Below are 15,762 nucleotides of genomic sequence, written 5' to 3'. Positions count from 1 at the left end.
AAGAGCCAAAGTTCGAACGATGGCCTCCATAGTCCTCCATCATCTGGCCTCCTGCTACCTTTTGGCTGCATCTCCCATCCTTTCCCCTCCTCTCTGCTCCAGCTGCACCAGTATTTTTAAAATACAAGGTTCTTAAAAATTACTTTTATCTATTTTATTCACTGGAAGATCTTAAGAGCCTGGTACTACTAGTTGCTCAATGAGTACTTCCTGGATGGAGAAATGAACGAATCCATGAACACAATGCTGGTTCCAGGGCAGCAAAGCACTGACTGGGACACAACATACCAGGAAGAGCCTTGGATTTTTTGGAGGAAAAGAAGAAAAGGAAAAAGAGAAAGATGAAAAGGAAATTAGCAAAAACAAAAAGGAAGTTTTTCTTTTTCCTAATTTTCCCTGTAACTTGTTCAGGTTTGTGAAAGGATCAATATTTAAGAGGACACAATATACTGAAGACAATATTTGAACTTAAATTTCTTATTTCTTCTGTTCATTTTCCTCCCATGACTCTTGATCTCCCACTGATTTGAAAATCTGTCATGCTTACATTATTAGCACTGAAAAAAATGTGGTTAAGGAAAATAGAGATTTCCCAAAATTGTAAACCAAGGGAAGAGTCTGTAAACTCACAGGAAAGAAAGTGAAATATGAACTTCCTATTTCATATTTCAAAATATGAACTTCCTATTTCATATTTCAAAATATGAACAGGATATACTTTTACCTTGGAGAGCTATCATGATACCTCCCACATGTAGGATGGAGAGATCTAGAAGAAAGAGTCATCAATCTCCTTGACATAACAGGTGGTCTTTTCTCAGTTCAACAAAAGAGAAAACTAAGGCAGAGAGCAGTGTAATGAATTGTCTAGAGTCACAGAAATTATGAGCAGCAGAAGTTAAGCCTCTACTACAATTGCTGAGCCCTGAATTATTTGTTTCTTTTCTGCCCTATAGTGCCCACAAGAAGGTCTTATTCTAAATTCAACGGGAGGCAAGATTCGGTAATTTTTGGTTAGCACAGCAAACCAGAGTCAGACAGCAGAATTTGAATTTGAGAAATTAACCTCACATTCTGAAATAATAGATTAAAATATTTAACATAAATCTTTGCAAAAATTTACATATGAGAGAAGTTTGATGGACGTTTGTGAATAAATAGTTTTATATCCTTTTTTTCCTAAGAGAGTAAAAACAGCTATGATTTTGTGTATTGCTCATCTTCGTTTTACAACTCCTGGAACATAGGCTAAGTTTTCTGCTGAGCCAAAAACTGGCCCTAAGTATACACCCACATACAGACTTAGAGACTGCCTGGCCCAGTATTTTCTGGACATTTTTGACTTGCAAACCCCGTTCACATAACCTTTCAAAACATGAATTTTAAGTTATTTCAATTGTTTTTGTATCCAAAAAGATGCAAATTTAGGTTAGAAATTTCACTTTGTATATCAGTAAAAGTTCTTTCACTTAATATATTATTCAGTAGTAGTAACAATATATCATAGAGGGCCAACAACATCAGAATACACATTCTTGAATACACATTCTTCTTAGAGCATTTGCAAAGATTGGCCATAGGCCATAAGACAAGCCCTAATATACATAAAATAATTAAAATTATACAAAGTAAGACCACAATAAAATTAAAAATGAAATAAATAACAGAAGGATTTAAGAAAGTCGCAATTATTTAGAAAGTAAATGATGCATACCTAATAACCAATGGGTCACGAAGAAATCACAAGGGTAATTAGAAAATACCTTGAGATGAAAGAAAATAAAAGCACAACATACCAAAACTTGTAGCTATAGATAAATCAGTACTCAGATGTCACATATGCAGTGGCAGAAATTTTGAGCTAATGATGAACTAAGTCATGAGCACACCTAATTAAGTGAAACTAACTATTCCCAGAACGTGCACCTGAACAGTATCAGACTGCCCTATTTAAAAGGAGCCTATCATCAACTTTGACTTGAACTACTTCTTACCTTCATCCTCTAAGCATTTGCAAGCAGTTGATTTTGGCCAACCAAGCCATTATGCAGATAAAGAATCTGAGTTCTAGAAAGGATGACATTTGTTCACTGTCACACAGACGAGTAGTGACAGAGCCAGTAGGTAAAGATAGTCTTTTGGTGACTTTTGCATCCAACCATGCTTACAGCAGCCACTTTTCACACATCCATGGCTGCCAACTCATGAGTTTGGTGCTGTTATTAATAAAGCAAGATGGCATATGTTTTGTTTCCATGCCACATCATAAACAAACCATACCATGAAGGCACTCAAATTACATATAAATCATGTTTATCTTTCTAAGGTTAGTAAGTCACAATTTGTTTTCTTCTTGTATGATGAAATCATCTTCTTGATTTTAGAAATTGCTTTGCTTTGGTCCAGCCTCTTGGGGTAAATACTTGCATAATTGTATGCAGAGGTACAGATAAAATACGTCCTGAAATTTGTGCAGCTGCTCTTTTTTGAAGTTACCTCTGGAGCTGATTATCTGGTATCACGACTACATAAGGACTGCAGGATAAAAATAGGTGTCCCCTTTTGTTAATAAATACAGCAATTGTGTCTTTGGCAGGAAATCCATATAGTTTCTTGCTCTCTTCTATGGACTATAGATGATGATGTTTGCCATACTGGAATTTATCTTTCAAGGAATGTTCAAAGGACTTATAATAAGCTTAGATCTCATTCAAATCAGGATCAAATTCTTTTTGTCACATGCATATGGAAAACAGTAAATTGTTTGGAACTTTTTGGAGTTTGGTATGTTCTAACAGGAAGACTCTGTCCCCTGTTCTCCTCCCTTCTTATAGGGCAGGCGCGAAAACACATACACGTCAGTGGGGAAGTAGCAGAATACTTGGGTGTCTGGCAGCCTTAGTCTATATGTTAGCTGTTTAGAGGAATTGCTGATGACTGGCTACTCAGAATATAGAAAACTTGGGGCTGAGAGAAAGTTGCACTCATCCTGCTAGGAATAAAAATCTTTCTCACCTATTGAAGTCAAACTCAAGAGCAACTCCACCACTGGGAAAGAGGGAATGGCTGCATTTGAACATATCATCTAGTACACGCTCACAGAATCACTATAATCCTGTATGCTGAAACATGGGGTCTTTTAAAGGCTTCAGTAGTAATACCACTCATCCTCACCTAGGTTTTGAGTAAAATGAGAAACAAAACAAAAAGTTAAGTCCAATGGGAGACCCGATCATGACATCATTTCTGCTAAAGACTACGTGGGAAGATACAACTCAGGATGAGGCCATATGTGTTTCCTAATACTGAACTCTAGAATCAAATAGACTTTCCCACCCTGTCAGCAGCAATTCTGGACCTAGGAAGACTCTATAGGGAAGACCCACAGCACTGAGGGGCTGAGGATGTATGACCTCTAGGACCAGATCTGGTCATAAGAGACAGAAAGGGGAGCTGGGTCAAGCATGTTCCACTTTTTCTTCTCATTATTACCAATTTGAAAAATGATTATACCTTCCTTGAGGGAGAGTGAGTGAAGCAGGTGGAGGCAGCTCAGGAGTGTCATACAAGTGGAGCTCATTCCCATGAAAGGTGACATCAGGGGTGAGAAACAAGCGGCCCATGCCAGGAGTATCCGATTTATTATTAATCTTTATTAAAGTATCCTACACCACAAGAGCATATTTGCTAGACAAATTCCATATGTTTAAATGTGTGTGTAAGTTTACATCCAGTCAAGTCTGGGTTCTGCGCTGATGATAACACATTCCTTGACAGGCTGTTCACTCAGCCACGGCACACTTGCACACAGGCTCTGATCATCCTTCCGTAGGAAGTCATAGTCAGGAGCTTGTCTCCCAGTGATAACGTCTTAGTTCCTTATCACCATGTCCTTGGTATTTGAAGCCATTTCCCTTTAAAGAGCTAATCAAAATAGGAAGTCAGTTACATTGTGTCATCTTCGCCATGCCAGATCAAAGATAGGGGCTAATGGCACAGCCAGAGCTAAGGTAGTTAGGAAATGTCTATATAATGCTAATATCTTTGTTCCAGCCAATGGACGGAGATGACATAAAGCACAGGCCCTTTTTGCAGATATATAAAGGTGTAGTGTACAGGCATTTAGAAACAGGTGATTCAGTTCAACAATGTCAACAATTATAACAATAGATTTTTCACTTTTAAGAGCTATCATTTCTCTAAAATTATTGCTCTTGAATCTGCTCCCTCTTTTTGTCACGTCAGTTCTGGCTTCGTCATCATTTGGGAATTGTCTTTAAGACTACTACATCTTTTTAGGTGTTTCCTTAGGATGTCAAAATGCATGTCTAATTTTTCTGAAACACAAGGAATTGTCTTCCACTTTCATACTCCTTGGATCAGTAAAATAGTTCCACAACTGTCCCTCAAAATGATTTTTCCATAATGGTGTTGGTGTTTTCTTGATGTAATTAGCAAAATACCAACTCTGAATTGGTAATAAAAAAAAAAAAAAAAACCACTTTTAAAATTAAAAAAATTTAGGGTTAGAAGAGGTTATTATCTATTTTTCTAGTATGAGTTGATCATAGAAGGATAAGGTTTATATTGTTATCAACAGTACAGTTTTTTTTTCTTTCCACTTATCTGAATTACTTGGGTAAGTATTACAAAGATGATTCATCAGGAACCAAGAAAAATGTCACATTCAAGATCACTCAATGAATAATACTTTTGGGACTTACATTTTTATCAACTAAAAAAAAGGTCTCACAATATAAAAATTTCACTACCACCAAGAAAGCCACATCACATTCAGCAACTTTTAAAATGTGCACAACTTAACTTGTATGAGTCATGGATTGGTAAAAATGGAAGGTTTTATTGTGTTACCTTGTCCATCCTGTGTCTCATATTCAGAAGACTTGCGACAACATCCCTGGTAGGTTTTAAACAATAGAGATATTACAGTCTGAAGCCCTCAATCTATTATGTTAGAAAAGGCAAATCGAAAATTTATATTACTATTATCTGATACGTTCTATTATCTACTGTCATAATGTGTCTTCTGAAACAAAAGCAACTCAACCCTTTCATTACACGATTGGTGTCCTGTCTTCCTTAAACCTTTTCTTCTCCAAGGCAAATGCTCTGCATCTTTAATTGCTCATGGGACTCATATGGTAGCCATAATCAGTCTGATAATGCTTTTTTTTAATTTCAGTTAATAACTATTTAACTGAATAAAATGCCCCCTGGGAAAAACTTTTTCCAAAAATTTAGTTTCTCAGAAGCCAACTCCAGTTTCTCATCATTTTGTCTTATTTTTCCAAAGTGTATGTGAAGTAGACACTCATTTTTCTGGCATTCCCTGGAATCTTTACCATAATTTGGGAAATAACCATTTTGATTTTTCCAATTGTCCCTTGGCAATGTAACACAATCACACTGTAACTCAATACTGTTCAGATAAGGTCTGGTCAAACAGATTGAGAAGTTCACATCAGAGTCAAACCAGGTCAATGAAATGAAAACACGAGAATTTTCCTGGCATTCTGTTTAAGCTGGTCAATCAGAAGCCTGGAGCTGGCCCTCTTTGGGACAGCCTGCTTGAGAATGAAACCAATACCATCAAGAAGTAGAGGAGAGACTGAGCGAAGCAATGTTCCAACGATCAGTATTTGAAGTTCTGGCTGAAGTTAGACTTGCTCTGTTAGCTTCTCAGTTACAAATACACATCTGTCTTCTTTCCTGTTTAAACCAGATTGAGTAGCATTTTGACCAATGTCTTCCAAAAGCTTCCTAATTAATATACTAGATATACAGATATATATGTTAAGATATATACATGTATGTGTATAATATATACAGAGAGTTTATTGAGAGAGAGCGAGAGATCCTTTTTATAGAGATGTAGATATAACATTTGACTTATGGTACATAGAATAAGATTTATCTTCTTCATCTGAAACATTGTGTTATTACTATATTATCATTGGTTCAAACATGTCTTCTTTTTATGTTTTATTTTATCAGATGTTTCCCCCTTCAAGTCAGCCTTTTTGCATGCTTCTGCTCCCAATCCACCCCTTACAAGTTTTAGTTTTTACGTATATGTATGTCAACATACAATACCTAGCAACACTTTTAATGTATTTTTTATTTGCATAGATAGCATTAAGCTATATGACCCTTCAGCTTATCGTTAATAGCATTTTGATCCATTCATATTATTACATGTACAACTAGTTCATGTATTTTGGGTCCAGTGTAGTAGGCCCTCATATGAAAATTTTACACTTTGTTTTCCCATTTATGTATTTCTAGATTGTTTTCAAGTCTTTGCTACTTCAAACAATGCTATTATTAACATTCTCATATGTGTTTCTTTCAGTATCTGGGCAAGTCATTTTCTGAAGTGCACACTTAAAGGTGCAGTTTCTGGGTGTTACAATATGCACATATTCAATTTCCCTCAATCCTGCCAAATTGTTCTCCAAAATAGCTGTACCATTTTCCCTTCTACAGATGTGCATAAAGGTTTCTTTTTCTCCATATCCTCCTGACCCCTTGGTTTATCTTATCTGGATATTCTTTCTCTCCCCTTGGTCACATATTAGTCATTGAAATCATTTGCAGAACTTGGGTTTTGTTTTCTGATTTGTTGGTCATGACTCTAATTATAATTTGTCTCCTCAGAGAGCAATTTTCCCCAACCAGTCTCAGGCCGTGACTGACAGCCTGCATTATTTCTTAATTCTATTTGAAATTTATTACTATCTTTTCAAGGAAGAGAAGAACAATTGTACAAATTGTGCAATTTCCTGCGATAGCATTTCCTAAAAACCTATGAACCAAAGATCTTCATCCTTCTCAAACTCTTCCTAACGGCATTTTCTCTAAATGATCTTTTATGATTTATCATTTTTTATTGAATGATTCCCTCACACCTCATTTCCGTCATTGTACATAGTGCTGTTTGACCAAGTGTAACATAAATTCCCCTTGCAAAAGAAAAATAGAAGAATCAGAAAAAATTAATTTTATTTTTCCAGCAATCACTTTGCAACTTCCCATGTTGCAAACATGGATAAGAATCCTAATATCCCCAGACTGTCTGAGGGTCTGGGCCATGTTCCCCTTTTATCCTGGAAGTGAAACAAAGGAAATAGCCCATCTTGTAAAACACTCATTCAAATTCCACTCTCTATGTGATGGGCTTCCTACAACTGCTACATAAAGTGTCAATTGAAACCAGCCTTGTCATAGAGACTTTTACAAAATATGAACAGTGCTAAATACCTCAAAGTGAATCGATTTCTACTGAAAGTGTTTTAACCTCCCTTTAGGTCAAGAAATAGCAATTTTCTGAGCTTCACTGTAACCTGAGAATTAATCCTAAGAGGCAGGTGTGCACTGCATACATCATTTGTTTCATGAAATTTATTGAAGATGCCTTTGTATAGGACTGTCCTAGTAACGCTTTTCCCTTCCTTCAGGCGGAGGTGCGGTTCTGGAGCAATGGAGTGGTGACACTTGGAGGGTATTCTTTCTACTAGAGATTGTTTCTTTGTTACTTTCTTTTCTTTTTTTTTTGGAACAATGTCTCGTTCTGTCACCCAAGTTGGAGTGCAGTGGCGTCATCCCAGCTCACTGCAACCTCCGCGTCCTGGGTTCACGCCATTCTCCTGCCTCAGCCTCCCGAGTAGCTAGAATTACAGGCAACCACCACCATGCCCAGCTAATTTTTGTATTTTTAGTAGAGACAGGGTTTCACCATGTTGGTCAGGCTGGTCTGGAACTCCTGATCTCATGATCCACCCGCCTCAGCCTCCCAAAGTGCTGGGATTACAGGTGTGAGCCACCACGCCCAGCCAATTTGTTACTTTCTTTAAAAACTAAATTAGGTTCGACTACTTAAGATGTGAGCCTCTTTTAAATTCGTAAAGGTGGAATGGGCATTGGGTAAATTTTACAGATGAACGAACTGAGGCTCTGAGAGGTTAAAGACTTTAGCAAGGATTCACAGTTGGGGTTATGACGTGCTAGACCCGAGCACAGGGCATACTCATGAACTGGAAGAGAAAGTACTGGCAAAGAACAAAGTGACACACACAATGGATAATGGAGATTGTTTCCGTATGGCCTATGCTCTGTAGGACTGACATCTCAGAGTAGGGGCTCATATGTATGGGATAGTAACAATGATGATAATTATTGGCTCTAACAGTGACTGCTCACTATGTTCCAGACACTATTACTAGTCCAGATACTTTATTAACTTATTGAACCCTTCCAACAGCTCTATGAATAACTGTTACTATCTCCACTGTAATGCTAAAGAAACTCAGAGAACTTAAGCCAGCAACTCAGAATTACACAGCAAGAAGCCAAGCTGAGTGCATAATCACAGCTGCACACCAGCACCCGTATGCTTAAAAACTGCATGCCTTGCCTCTGCAACCTAAACAGTACCACACAGAAACTCTATACACGTGCTTTCTTGGATGGAAAAATACCTATCCAAATACAGGCAGTATAAAATCATTGTTTCCTACAACCTAGCCTGTCTAGAAGCTGTGCTCTCTTACCCAGAGTCGAGAGACTCTTTAGATCTAGATCTCTTAAGCATCCATGGTTCAGTTTTTCTTTTCTTTGCCTGTGTAAGACATGGAAAGGCAACCCATATTCTTCTCTTATTTCACTCTTCACTAAATAATATTGCACAGCCATTTCAGAAGCTAGACAGGACTCATTCTGTAGGAAAATTATCTTGGCTTCTTTCTGCCCTGGGCCCTGAAACACTGTTACTAATAAAAGCCTGTCTTTCTAGTACTGAGATGCCCAGTAGAGAGTGTGAATCAACCCAGGAAATGAGTATTGGTCCTACGAAATCAGTCAGTCCCTTGACCCTCTTCAATTCTCAGACGACTTCTCTTCTCTCTGGCACATTATATCATTTTTTCCCCTCTAAATGGTGATGCATTTACTGATCACTAATATAATTCTTCATTCCTGGGTCAAGGGAGACTTTGTGCTGACATATAGGTTGGAAGAAGGAATGGAAACAATTATTTATGTAGAAGAATGACTCAAACGCTCACTCGTGTTTTCATTTTTTTCTACGGCTCTAGCGAAAGGTCCAAAATGATGTCCTAAGAAGGCTATAGGGGAAAACAGACACGAGTTATCTCTGCTGTTTGCTGTCAGTTGTATCTGTCTTCTTCCATTTATTCATTAAAGAATAACTTATCCCTGGTCTGTAAGGAGGAATTCAGCAGAATGAGGAATACGTGTTGTCCCAGGGAAAAACAGAATGGGAAAAGCAATGAACCAAGACAGTAAGACGCTGCTTCTCCAAAGCAACTGGGGAGAGAAAGCATTGCAAGTTTAAATAAATAATGGCTATCTTCATATGGTAGATGACAGTGGTGTATTATAATTTTTAAGGAACAAAAGACAAAGTATTGCTATCAATGCAGACTTCCTTACTAAGACCCAGAAGTATGGCTCATTCCAGTCATGACACAAGATATTGAAAGTCTCTGGAATGATGCTGCTACTGCATGTGTAAATCTAGCCCTAATGCAACTTCTAAGCACTTAAAGTGAATAGTAGGTACTATAAGTACCAGGTTTGGATAAAGCTAGGCACCAACATGAAGATATGTGCTTGGTAATGGCAGTATTTGATGGAACACAGCAGGTTCCCCCTCCTGAGTTCCTGAAGGAAAACAACACAGTGTTTAAGGTTAGAGGCTCAGATTCTGTAATGCCTAGGATCAACTCTTGGTCCCAACTTGTATTTGTGATCTTCATCCTCCTAACCCTAAAGTATCTGATCCATAGATTTTTTAGATATTTATCTCCAAATCACCAATCCTCAGTATTACTTAATAATTATATGTATTGCTACCATTTATTACATGTTTATTTAATAAATTCTAGATATTTTAAGAACCTTTCACACACTGGTAACTTTAGTCCTCCCAGAAACCCTATGAGATAGCTACTGTTATTTTCATACCATTTTTCAAATGAGTAACTGAGGAACAATATGGCTCAATAACTGCACATAGCATTTCCTCAGAAATTCTGAGGAAAGCCCGGATATTCTAACACAGTCTTCACTTCCCTCAAATGAGTTCTTCTGCTATGCCACAGAGAAAGTAGTTACTTGCTTTCAAGAGCTATTAAATGATCATCCTTTTAAATAGGTTTTATTCTAGATTTAAATTGGCTTTGTAATATTCATCCTATTTAACAACAATGTTGTGTGTTGTAGATTTATTTTCCCAACAAACATATGAGATGAATAGCATTGCCAAATCCATCTCCTTCAAAATTCTCTTTGTAATAATCTAGGAGGGCTTCCAGACTAAAGAAAGTTGCTTTTACTGTAGGAGTACTTATTTAATTCAGCTAGACTTTTGTTGGTGTTGTTAACACAATCGTACTGGATGGCTTGTGCATTCATTTTAGTTGCTGTTCCTACTTATTGCCCCAAAGCTGGAAACAGGGAAAAGCTAGCATGAGTACTTCCTAGTTTTTGCACATTTGTAACATTATCCTCAGCCTGTCTGAGGGTCTGGGGTATGTTCCCCTTTTGTCCTGGAAGTGAAACAAAGGAAACGGCCCAATAGTTAGGTTGGAGAAGAAAGTTTGATAAGGTCCATAGACTATTTCTAAGGTCAAGGCACTTACAGAAGGTAGAAAGTCAAGATATCACAGATAAGGTGAATAATCTGTGGAACCAAAGGCAGCACAAGGCTCTGTGTTACAAAAGGTAAACAAAGACCTACTAGTGATCCTGGAATTTAGTTCTTATCAGCCCAGAACCTCCTACTCCACATGCCCAATCCAGAACTGCTAGAGCATGCAGGAAGCCTTACTGTTCACAGAAGATTGAAAGCAAGGATTACTAGAAGTTTCAATGTGAGGGTTATGTTAGATAATGATTTAGCAAGAAATTCAGAATATACCTAAACAAGTCCAATCTGTTTCTTCATCAATTTTGATGTTGGCTTGCATTACCCAAGCAATAAAGGAAGCATTCTTTGTTTCCTGTTAGCATTTGTTTTTCTGCAAGTCAAGAGAGGAAAAGAAGTATTTCAACACAAACAGAGCCCTGAAGCCACATTTGAACTGTCAATCATCCTCTTCCAGATTTCTAGCATGGACCCTGGTTTTCTAGTGCCCATTAGCAGACGCTTCCTCATCAGGGCCAAGCTAGAGGTGAGAAATAGTGTTGGAGACTGCTTTCAGCTCTGAGAATAAGATTCTTCAGATAGGAACTCATTTTTCCCTACTTTTCACAGAAGACCACAGCTCATCTTCTCACCATGCCTTACAGTATTTCCAGGCCTTTCTCCCCATCTTCTTCTACCTACATATCCTTCAAGACCCAACTCAACTCAGGCCTCTTCTCTGCCATGGAGGCAGGCGGTTCAGATTGTGGCTTTATCAGTTCCTAGGTATAAAACTGGACAAGTTACTCAACGTCTCTGACCATTGTAAGTTGTGGATCCATAATGCTCACCTTTTAATGCTGCTGGGAGGATTAAATGAGAAAAATGTGTATTGGTGCTTGGCATTTTGGAGGTGTCCACTAAATGCTTTCTTTAGCCTGATATATGTGACTTTCCACGTATTCAAGTCAAGTACTCATCTCATCTGTTGTTAAAGATAAAAACTGCAGGTCAGCAAGGATTTTAGATCTCTAAATTACTTAAGAGAGGTCAGATTTCCCATTAGACAAAACTACAGTATGTTTATTTTTATTAGTATTATCACCATTATTATTAAAGCAGCATTAAAAGCTACTATTTAATGAGCACTTTTATTATTCCACTCAATCTTTTCAACAGCTTTGCTCTAGGTGTTTTTGTTATTTGTTGGAATTACTCCAAAGCTTAGCAGCTTAAAATAGCAACTAACTGGGCTGGGCGTGGTGGCTCACGCCTGTAATCTCAGCACTTTGGGAGGCTGAGGCAGGCAGATCACGAGGTCAGGAGATCAAGACCATCCTGGCTAACACGGTGAACCCGTCTCTACTAAAAAAAAAAAAAAAATAGCCGGGCGTGGTGGTGGGCACCTGTAGTCCCAGTTACTTGGGAGGCTGAGGCAGGAGAATGGCATGAACCTGGGAGGTGGAACTTGCAGTGAGCTGAGATCGCACAACTACACGCTAGCCTGGGAGACAGAGCGAGACTCTGTCTTAAAAAAAAACAAAATAAAAAGCAACTAACTGAATATACCTCATGGATTTGTGGGTAAGAAATGTGAACAGGGCTCAGCAGGACAGTTCTTCTCCTCCACGTGGTATCAGCTGAAGTCACGTGGGACATTCAGCTGCTGGGTAGGCTTATTTGGAGGATCAAAGATGTCTTCATTACTATGTCTGGTGTGGTGCCAGGGATGGCTGGAAGAATGTGCCCTGCTAAGGAAGTCAGTTGAAATGCTGACATAGCCTCTCCAGCTTTGTAGTTTTAGCATAGTCAGCCTTCTTAAGTGGCAGCTTAGAACTCTTAAGCAGGAAACTTAAAAGACCGGTACAATATGGGATGATATGTTGAGGGATTTTATGAAGTTCTTGTTTCTTTTCTTGTGGTTATTTTCGAAAAAGACCAAAACTGTGCTAATTTACAGACATTATCTGCCAGTGTAACTTGGATGGCATTAATTCCCTCTTCCAACAGTCCAACTCTCTTTGTTCTTTCCCTCTTAGTCTCATCACAAGGTTACCATTTGGTGAAATTTAGAGCAATCTGCATCCTAGTCAGGAAGTAAAAGCTTCCAGTTCCTTAAGGCCTATGTCCAGACATTGCATTTGGCAAATGCAATTCATGATTCATAACAGCATGGTGACTTACCCAAGATCATACATCTAGTGGTAGAAGAATCTTTCAGAAAGGTCTGACACCATACATACCATCAAGTCTTAGTCAGTCATTTGCATTAGATAGTCTCTTTCTCTCTCTCTCTCTTTCTCTCTCTCTCTCTCTCTCTCTCTCACACACACACACACACACACACACACACACACACACACACACACACACCAGCAGAGCTGGAAATCATCGCTTATTCAAGCAGTTCTGTTACCTCTGTGGAGAAGTGCCATGGGAATTATAAAGGCAATCAGCTTCCCTGCTGCAACTGAAAAGTTGGTTAATGTATTGGCACTAATACAGCACCTCTTCTCATCACAGCAGAATTGGCTGTTACTGTTATAGCTGGATTATGGCCACTTCTCCTTCCTTTGCAAAATTTAAGTCTGTGATGTTCTCGTCAAGGGAAATGATGATAGAGGTACAGCAGGCTGGTGATTAAATTTGCTCGGCAACAATCTGTAAATAACCTACACATTCCATTTGCTGGCTTTGATTTGGTCCCTCACTTATACAAAGGGCAGACTTCTGGGTATTGCAAGGGAAAACAGGTTGGGGCATGGGCAGGGGGCCACATGGCAGGGGGAGGGGAGGAAAAGCATAATGTGAGAGTCAGGTTGGTCTCACTTCAAATGAGAAGTTATAGGCCAGGCATGATGGCTCATGCCTGTAATCCCAGCACTTTGGGAGGCCAAGGCGGGCAAATCACTTGAGGTCAGGAGTTCGAGACCAGCCTGACCAACATGGCTTAATCCCATCTCTACTAAAAATACAAAAATTAGCCGGGCGTGGTAGCAGTCACCTGTAATCCCAGCTACTTGGGAGGCTCAGGCAGAAGAATCAATTGAACCTGGGAGATGGAGGTTGCAACGAACCAAGATTACACCACTGTGCTCCAGCCTGGGTGACAAGAGTGAAACTCCATCTCAAAAAAAAAAAAAAAAAAAAAAAAATTATAAGCACACTGGCATCTTAAGCAACCTCAGGAAAAAAAAAATTGAAACTGGTCAGTCTTTCTTGCCCTTTTTAACTGTCTACTCTAAATCTCTTTCCTCCTTTGTTCATGTTTTGCCTGTGGCAGGTGGGCTAGTACCATTCACTTCTATTTAGCTGGAGTCTGACAGTGGAATCCAGTCTCTGCTCTCCCTCATTGCAGGTGATTACACTGAAGGAAGCAGAAGAAATGGGAGGCCATTATGCCTGGGTGATAAGATTCCATGAATCTCATAATAAGGGTCCTTCTCAATTTTTGTTCTTTCATTGTGCAGAGGCCCCAAACTCTGTTAAAACTTATGTACAGAAAATGCATTTATCTACAGCCATACCACCCTGAACACGCCCGATCTCATCTGATCTCGGAAAATGCATTTGCACTCTTGCTTTAAATGCCATCAAATGATAACCTGATAAGAGAGAAAGAACCAAGAAATCTGGCCTGTGGACAGAGGGAATGGATGCAATCCAAATTGCACTGGTGGAGAATTTCTATAAATTAGCACAGGTTTGATTCTTTTTATGAATTACAACCACGAGGAAAGAAACAACGACATCATGAAGTCTCTCCATTCACAATCTCACATTGTATTGGTCTTTTAAGCTAAGTTGTCCTTTTTGCCTCTATGTTGTTTCAAGGAAAGTAAACAGAGGGAAAAGTACTTTCTTTTTCAAAAAGTAGCTTTATGAGGCATACTGTTTTTGTTCCAAGCCATATGATTCAACTATTTTAAGAGCACACTTTAACAATTTTTACTACATTTGCAGAGTTGGGCAACTGTCACCACAATCTAATTTTAGAACATGTCCATCACCCAAAAAGAGATGCTGTATGCACTTACAGTCACTCCATATTCACACCTCCAGCTTCAGGCAACCAGCAATCTTCTTTCTGACTCTCTGGTTTTGCCTTTTCTGGACATTTCATATAAATGGGATTACATGGTTTAATATACAAATTTATTAAATATAAATAGGATAAATGTAATCTCTTATGTTTAGTTTCTCACTTAATTAAATCTTTTTCAGGTTCAACAATATCATATCATATACTAATAGTTCAATCCCTTTTATTGCCAACCATATTCCATTGTATGGATATACCATATTTTGTTTATCATTCATTAGCTGATGGACATTTGTGTCATTCCCACCTTTTAGATACTCTGAACAACGTTGCTATGAATGTGCATGTTCAAGTCTTCATATCGATACACATCTTAATTTCTCTTGGTTGAACATCTAGGAATAGAATTGCTAGATGATATAAAATATCTACAAATATATAAATATAGTTCACATTTTAAGAAACTGCCAAACAATTTTCCAAAGCAGCCGAGCCACTTCACAATTCCAGCAGCAATATATGAGGGTTCAAATCTCTCCATATCTTTACCAAGAATTGTTACAGTCTGACTTTTAAAATTACAGCCATTCTATTGTCTGTGAAGTGGCATCTCATTGTGAGGTGAGCATTCTTAGGATTCTTATGTATTACTTCTAAGATTACTGCTGTTAATGAAGAAAATGAAATTCTTTCATATTTCAGGAACAAAATCTGTCTCTTTTCTAGGCACTTAGAGACTCAAAGTAGAATTTTACAAATTTTGTCTGAGGATTAATTCAAGTTATCTTGGCAAATAGATCCAATTATCTCCAAGACATGCATATTAATAGACTGAAATTTTATTTTTAGTGTTATTGTGGAACATGTCAAATTTAAAATTTTTGTTCATTACTGAAAGCACAGCTCCTATATATGGGAGATGTTTTAGTAAAAATGTTTATCTCCTACCACTTCCTACTAAACATGCCCAGGAACCCTTGTATGATTTGCTTACATCTTATAAAACACTGATTGTAGCTGGGCATTGTGGCTTATGCCTATAATACCAACACTT

General features: G+C 38.2%; 2 long non-coding RNA genes across 3 annotated transcripts in view; both read right to left on the bottom strand.

The window, feature by feature from the left end:
- The window catches only part of LOC126937581 (uncharacterized), a 283,668-nt gene that overhangs the window by 124,602 nt on the left and 143,304 nt on the right, over window positions 1-15,762 (bottom strand). The gene's annotated exons all lie outside the window — the stretch shown is intronic.
- On the bottom strand, window positions 1,838-15,261 carry LOC126937580 (uncharacterized). The gene is made up of 5 exons (XR_007719779.1): window positions 15,016-15,261; window positions 11,518-11,651; window positions 10,961-11,060; window positions 4,873-5,730; window positions 1,838-3,924 (listed from the first exon to the last, which is right to left on the bottom strand). It is a non-coding gene; the product is annotated as an uncharacterized LOC126937580 (long non-coding RNA).

Source organism: Macaca thibetana, chromosome 15 (assembly GCF_024542745.1).
Source record: "Macaca thibetana thibetana isolate TM-01 chromosome 15, ASM2454274v1, whole genome shotgun sequence".
NCBI classification, from domain to species: Eukaryota; Metazoa; Chordata; class Mammalia; order Primates; family Cercopithecidae; genus Macaca; species Macaca thibetana.
Note: the sequence above shows the minus strand (reverse complement) of the source record. Positions and strands in the feature narration are given on the sequence as shown.